The sequence below is a fragment of the Mandrillus leucophaeus genome, unplaced genomic scaffold (assembly GCF_000951045.1).
Source record: "Mandrillus leucophaeus isolate KB7577 unplaced genomic scaffold, Mleu.le_1.0 Scaffold130, whole genome shotgun sequence".
NCBI lineage: Eukaryota > Metazoa > Chordata > Mammalia > Primates > Cercopithecidae > Mandrillus > Mandrillus leucophaeus.
Window position 1 is genome coordinate 949,074 of NW_012101255.1, and position 6,391 is coordinate 955,464.

At 33.8% G+C, this 6,391-nt stretch overlaps 1 protein-coding gene across 1 annotated transcript in view; it reads right to left on the reverse strand.

The window, feature by feature from the left end:
* Positions 1-3,712, reverse strand: part of MBNL1 (muscleblind-like splicing regulator 1) — a 220,225-nt gene extending 216,513 nt beyond the window's left edge. Inside the window, exons 1-2 of the mRNA XM_011972744.1 lie at positions 3,500-3,712; positions 3,110-3,228 (exon numbers count right to left, since the gene is read on the reverse strand). The gene's annotated coding sequence lies outside the window, so the exon portion shown is untranslated. The remainder of the gene's footprint in view (positions 1-3,109; positions 3,229-3,499) is intronic.
* Positions 3,713-6,391: the final 2,679 nt, after the last annotated feature.

Sequence of the window (6,391 nt, forward strand, 5' to 3'; positions counted from 1 at the left end):
AACAGTGTTTTATTTTCTACAATGCAGATGTGTAAATTAGATTCCATTTCATTTATTTTTTAAATGGCAATATTCAGAAATATAAAATGGCTTACCCTTATTTTTATATCTGTACAAATTATTTTCTTTATGAAAATTATACATATTTTATCACACAGAGCTCATGTACTGACATAGTTCATATTTTTGCAATCATAATAATTTCTTATTTATTTAGCATATTTTAATTATAATATATGTGAATATGCAAATATAGCAATCATTTGGAATTTACATTTATTAAAAATAAATAGAAAGTCAACAAACACAGGAGGGCACAAATTTGCTTTTAAATTGCTGAAAGGCCCACATTATCTAAGATACAAAGATTTTTGTTTTTCAATTCAAAACAGGTCATGTCTGCATTTACACCCAAACTGTTATCTTTCTTCTAGGCAACAAGCTTTCTTCTCTTTATTCTTGCAAATGGGAAAATGGCCAAAAGAAGAGGAAACGAAACAACTAAACAAAGCCTAAACGTTTCAATGTTCTTTTGGAAGTTTAGTAATTTATGTCAAAAACAAATAGCACTGTTATTCCTAAATGTAATTATTATTTGAAAAATAATTTATGTTTATTCGTTGGAGTGGGATAGAGCCCTCTATAAGCAGATCATTCTTTTCTATTTCTGTAGATGAGCAACTTTGGGAAGGTCATCTTGTGAAGGAGGAGGAGAACATCCATTTAACTGTGAGATTAGCAGCATCAACCATGGAACCAATAGTTTAGTAGATCCCCAAGAAGATCATTCACTTCACACAATCAAACTATGTCTTATTAAGACAGAGACCAAATTTCACAATACTATATACAGCAGTCATCCAGCCTCAACTTTTATTAGATTCAATGAAAACTTATTAGATAATTATGTCACACAAACATAATCTACTAAAACATGGTAAAATATATATCTACAGCTCAGAAGTAAAAATCATATTTTGCAATAATAAATTATGTATCATATTTATTTATGATGAATAAACAATAATATTAAATATTTAACATTTATTAATATTAATTTACTATTAATATTATCATGGAAACTCAGATGAGCACGCTTTTTTTCTTATGTAAAGATAATTTTCTCAAAGAGAGAACAACTTAAAAACTTATTTTCCGTAATCTAGAACTAGGATGTTCATTCAGACTTTATTAATTATTGACAACAACAGCAACAACAAATCTGTCTTGCCAGAAAGATAGTATCTTCTCTGGTGCTTTAGCCTTCATTTGCTGTTCTGAATTACACTTATGACCAACTTATATTGTAATTACCTTGGGCTATGTCTCCTTGTGATTGTTAGCCATTATTTAGTATATAACCATACTACATATAGCACTAAATAGCTCATGATATCAAAATATCTCATAGTTAAAATTGTGGACATTTGAACTTCTGATGGAAGTAGTTGTGTTTATTTTTAAATTTTCTTTATTTTTATATTTTTAGAGACAGAATCTGGCTCTGTCACTTAGGCTGGAGTGTAGTGGTGCAATAGAGCTCACTGCAGCCTTGATCTTCTGACTTAAGCCATTCTCTTGCCTCAGCCTCCAAAGTAGCTGGGACTACAGGCTTGATCTACCAGACCTGACAAGCAGTTGTGTTTAATTAGTGTGTGATAAAGATGAAGACATACAATTGTAACGGATTTCTCATAACCATCAACTTAATTTTAAAATTTTCATCAAGTTAATATGTTAAATTTGATTCAACAGTTCACATCTGAGTTTGTAACACTAACAATCTGCTTTCCTTCCTCCTACAATAAGAAGACAGCAACTATTGGTATAGTGCATGAAAATACGTAAAACAAACAAGCAAACAAAAAACCAACCAGGTACTAGGCAACATACTAGAACCAGTATAACAGCACCATTTACCAAAATTTATTGAAAATTAAATCTATTAATTGATGGGATAATGTGGACTTTCTTTTTTGGAAGCCATGAGATTAGCCTAATTTTTTTCAAACCAAATTAAGACAGTTTCAAATACGTCTTGGGATATTTACACTTACCAAATCTCACATGATAAATGTGTGATGTATGAAACCTTCTCAAAATGATTCAGTTATGAAAATGCTCAGAGGCAAACTCTTCAAACTTCCATTTGTGTATATAGCCAGAGTAGTTCACTTAAACTGATTTTTCTTTTCAAAGCTGTATTCAATGCTCTTTAATGTTTTTACCAAAGTATAAAGAAACCAACAGCTTTTAAAAGGAAGATTTAAAAATTGCTATAGTATGAATACAATTGTATTAAATACAGTTAATATGTGTAGGTATTATTCTAGATTAGTGCAAATGAGAATAAAAGTTTCTAGGATCTAGATTATTTTAGAATTTCACTAATAAGATCAGTTTCAGTTTAGTTTGATTTCCAATTATCAATCCAAATATCTTTGTTTTCATTCTTACTATATTTTAAGCATTATAAATACAAATTAAACTTATTTAGAAAACAATAAATTTTAAAAATTAGATTTGCATGTTTCATTTAAATTTTTAAATCATGCTGTCTACACTACAAATTAATTTTTCTAAACAAATATTATGAAGAGATATAAAAATAATACTGAAATGTCATATTTCAAATGATATAATATATTTTCACAGTGGGTAAAAACAAATGTAAGAATTTTTTTTTTCTGGAAAGTGCTCAACCAATAATATGCAAAATGAACAAAAGTGTATCTGTGAGAGAGTATTAGAAATAGTCTAGAGCTGGGGAAGAAGAAAAGTTATAAAATTTGTTAATAGTCCAAATGCTTCCTCAGCACTAAATTGTGTGCAAAATTATACATACACAAGAATGATAATGTTTTATTTTGCAGGTAAAATAATTTGGAGATCAATGAAAACTTTAAATTTTTCCAGGTTTTTAAAAGCTTGTATATGAAGTTGAAGCTTTGTCAATTTATTAAACCTTTTATTTAAAATGTCGGTTACTTACTTGAAAGAGGTATCAGGTTTATCTAATCTACACTGTAATCTGGCCAGCATTTAAATTGTTGCTATATAAATAGCAATCCAAATAATAACATGAAAAATAGCAAATAACTGTTCTTACCTCAATGCTGTTATAGTTGCTTGTAAAGCTGTTTCACGGGTTGAGACAAACTACCAGCACGTCAAAGATCTGGGTTCTCTGCTCAACTCTCTTCTCTAGTTACATTTTTTTTTCTTCCTCTGCAAAAGGATAGTCCACCAAAAGAGGAAGTTATGAAATAACAGTCATTATGCTTTTTCCATTTTATGGGGCATGGAAAATTATTCATGAAGCTTACACTTGAAATCAGAGCAACAGGCTATAAGTACACATATATAATTAAAGTATACACATGTTTATATGTGTAAGCAAAGTTTAGAAAAGTTAAGCTATTGAAACCTATAGTTGGCCTGGCACAGTGGCTCATGCCTGTAATCCCAGCACTTTGGGAGGCTGAAGCAGGAGGATTACCTGAGGTCAGGAGTTCAAGACCAGCCTGGCCAACATGGTGAAACTCTGTCTCTACTAAAAATACAAAAGTTAGCCTGGCATGGTGGCGGGCACCTGAATCCCACCTACTCAGGAGACTGAGGCAGGAGAATCACTTGAACCCAGGAGGGAGAGGTTGCAGTGAGCTGAGATCATGGCCATTGCACTCCAGGCTGGGAGACACAGCGAGACTCCATTTCAAAAAAAAAGAAATCTATACTTGATTAAGTAGTGCTCGTTTACACAAGGAAACATGTCCTGTGTGGCTCAATGATCACAGAAAATATTGCCCTATGCAGAAGAAAACTGTCCAGCTGATATATGGGAATAAACTTGCTTTTATAAGTCTAATTAATTTAAAGTATTTGAAGTATGACCCAAATGCTAATCTGACTACAGGCATCTTATTAAAGGAAGAAACAAAACAAAACAAAACAAAACAAAAAACCTCCAGTAAACGGACATTTTCCTGGAATTTGGGTAGTGGTTTTTTACCTACAAGTCTCAAACTTCCTTTCTCATGAATAGTTGCCTGTTACATAGAGATAAAGCACTGCAAAACTGAAACTGTTACTTACACATGAACTTACACATGATCTTTCATTACTTCAGCCACAAGAGTAAAAAACAGGTGCAGAGGTGCAGATCCTGCAAAACTGAACATTTAGCTGGCTAAGTTTCTTACAGGTTGGAGTAGTAAATGAGAATATTTAAAGGACAGTAGGGACAATGGTTGAAAAAAGACATAAAAAAGTTGATCAAAGCAAATACTACTGCCAACTTCAAATAAAAGGATATATACAAATATATTTATCATCGGTTCAGGTTGCCAGATAATAGAAGCCAGTGTGTAGCTTCATTTTTTATGTGTGGCAGTTGCTCCCAACCTCCCTCGCTCATTGGGGAAGAAGGAGATGGATTGCAAGCGAAGCATAGTAATTATGCAAACCTCCGCGTGTTGCAAGAACCACTTTTTGGACTTTAGAAGCTATCATGCTGTCACTGCACCACACTCTTTGCTTTTTACTTAACCTTATGTCCAAAGAGGCATTAAGAGTAATTAGACTGGGCACAATGGCTCACCCCTGTAATCCCAGCACTTTGGGAGGCCGAGGCGGGTGGATCACTTGAGGTCAGGAGTTTGAGATCAGCCTGGCCAACATGGTGAAACCCCATCTCTACCAAAAAAATGCAAAACTTAGGCGGGCATGTTGGCGGGCCCCTGTAATCCCAGCTACTCAGGAGCCTGAGGCAGGAGAATCCCTTGAACCTGAGAGGCAGAGTTTGCTGTGAGCCGGGATCCTGCCACTGCACTCCAGCCTGGGCGACAGGGTGAGACTCCGTCTCAAAAACAAACAAACAAAGAGTAATTAGAAGATGATTAGAAACTGAAATATTTTCCATTTCACCTAAACTCATACTTAATATGAGTTTGCAGGAAGTTAAACAAATAAACAAATAAAGTGAAGAAAGCTGCCCCCTCCAGAAAAACACAAAAAAACCCCAACAAAAAACACAAACAAATAAACAAAACCCCAGTATGTCATTAATATAAAAATTTATTTGAATTCTTTTGTGAACTACTTATAAGGAAATCCCTACAGAAAAGTTGTCGATGTGATTAAAATTGCTTAGATTCTATGTGTTTAGACAAATTTTAAATATTATGGCATTTGGGTATCATTATATAAAACACTAGGCTTATCAGTCCCCAAAGATCCAGTAATACTTCTGGAAGCATAGTCCTCAATGTCTGCTGTAAGTTTAATGTATATCCTCAATATTTGTGTACCTTTTGCCTGAATAACGGATGTATATCTCTACTTCTCTTCTTCTCTAATGATCCCTTCCAGGTTGATAAATATGCTCAAGTATCTTTCACATTAAAAATTCCTCCTCTGACTGACTTGTCCTCTTACTTTCTTTTCCTTCATCAGAACTTTTTGAGAAAGTTGCCCACTTTGACTTGAGCCCTTGTATCTTTTTTGTATGTGTGTATGGTAGAAAATATTTCACAAAATTTACCATTTGAACCATTTTTAAATGTACAGTTCAGAGGCATTAGTCCATTCACATTGTTTGCAACCATGACCACCATCTCTCTCCAGAGCTTTCTCATTCTTCTAGACCGAAATTCTGTACCTATTAAACAATAACTGAACGTTCCTTCCTGCTCTCAACCTGGCAACCACCATTCTACTTTCTATCTCTATGAATTTGATTACTCTAGGTACTTTATATGAATTCAACCATATGACATTTGTTCATTTGTGTCTAGCTTATTTCACTTAGGTTCATCAAAGTTGCAGCATGTGTCAGAATTTCCTTCCTCCTTAAAGCTGAATAATATTCTATTGTATGTATATACCACATTTGTTTCCTATTTATCAGACGATGGACACTTGAGTTGTTTCTATCTTTGGCTATTGAGAATAATGCTGCTATGAACATGGGCGTGCAAATATCTGTTTGAATCTTTACTTTCAATTTTTTTATATACACCCAGAAGTGGAATTGAATCATACAGTAATTTTATATTTACTTTTTGAGGAACGACCATACTAAGTCCACCTATCTTTCTCATGTTTCTTCCTTCTGCATGGCTTTCCGCTTCCTCCTATTTACCAAGACTCTTGCCACAATCACCAGTGACCTTGTTACCAAATCCAAAGTCCAAAAGTCCTCTTACTTGACCTGTTTTCAGCACATGCCAATGTTGACCACTTCCTCCTCCAGAAAATGTTCTCTGTCTTTCAGTTCTTGACTTCACTCTCACCTTCTGATTATGTAGCAACTTCTCTGATTTCTTTATGAGTCTTTAACTCCGCTCTTCTAGTAAATGTTGTCACTTCTCAGGATTCTGTCCTGGGCTTG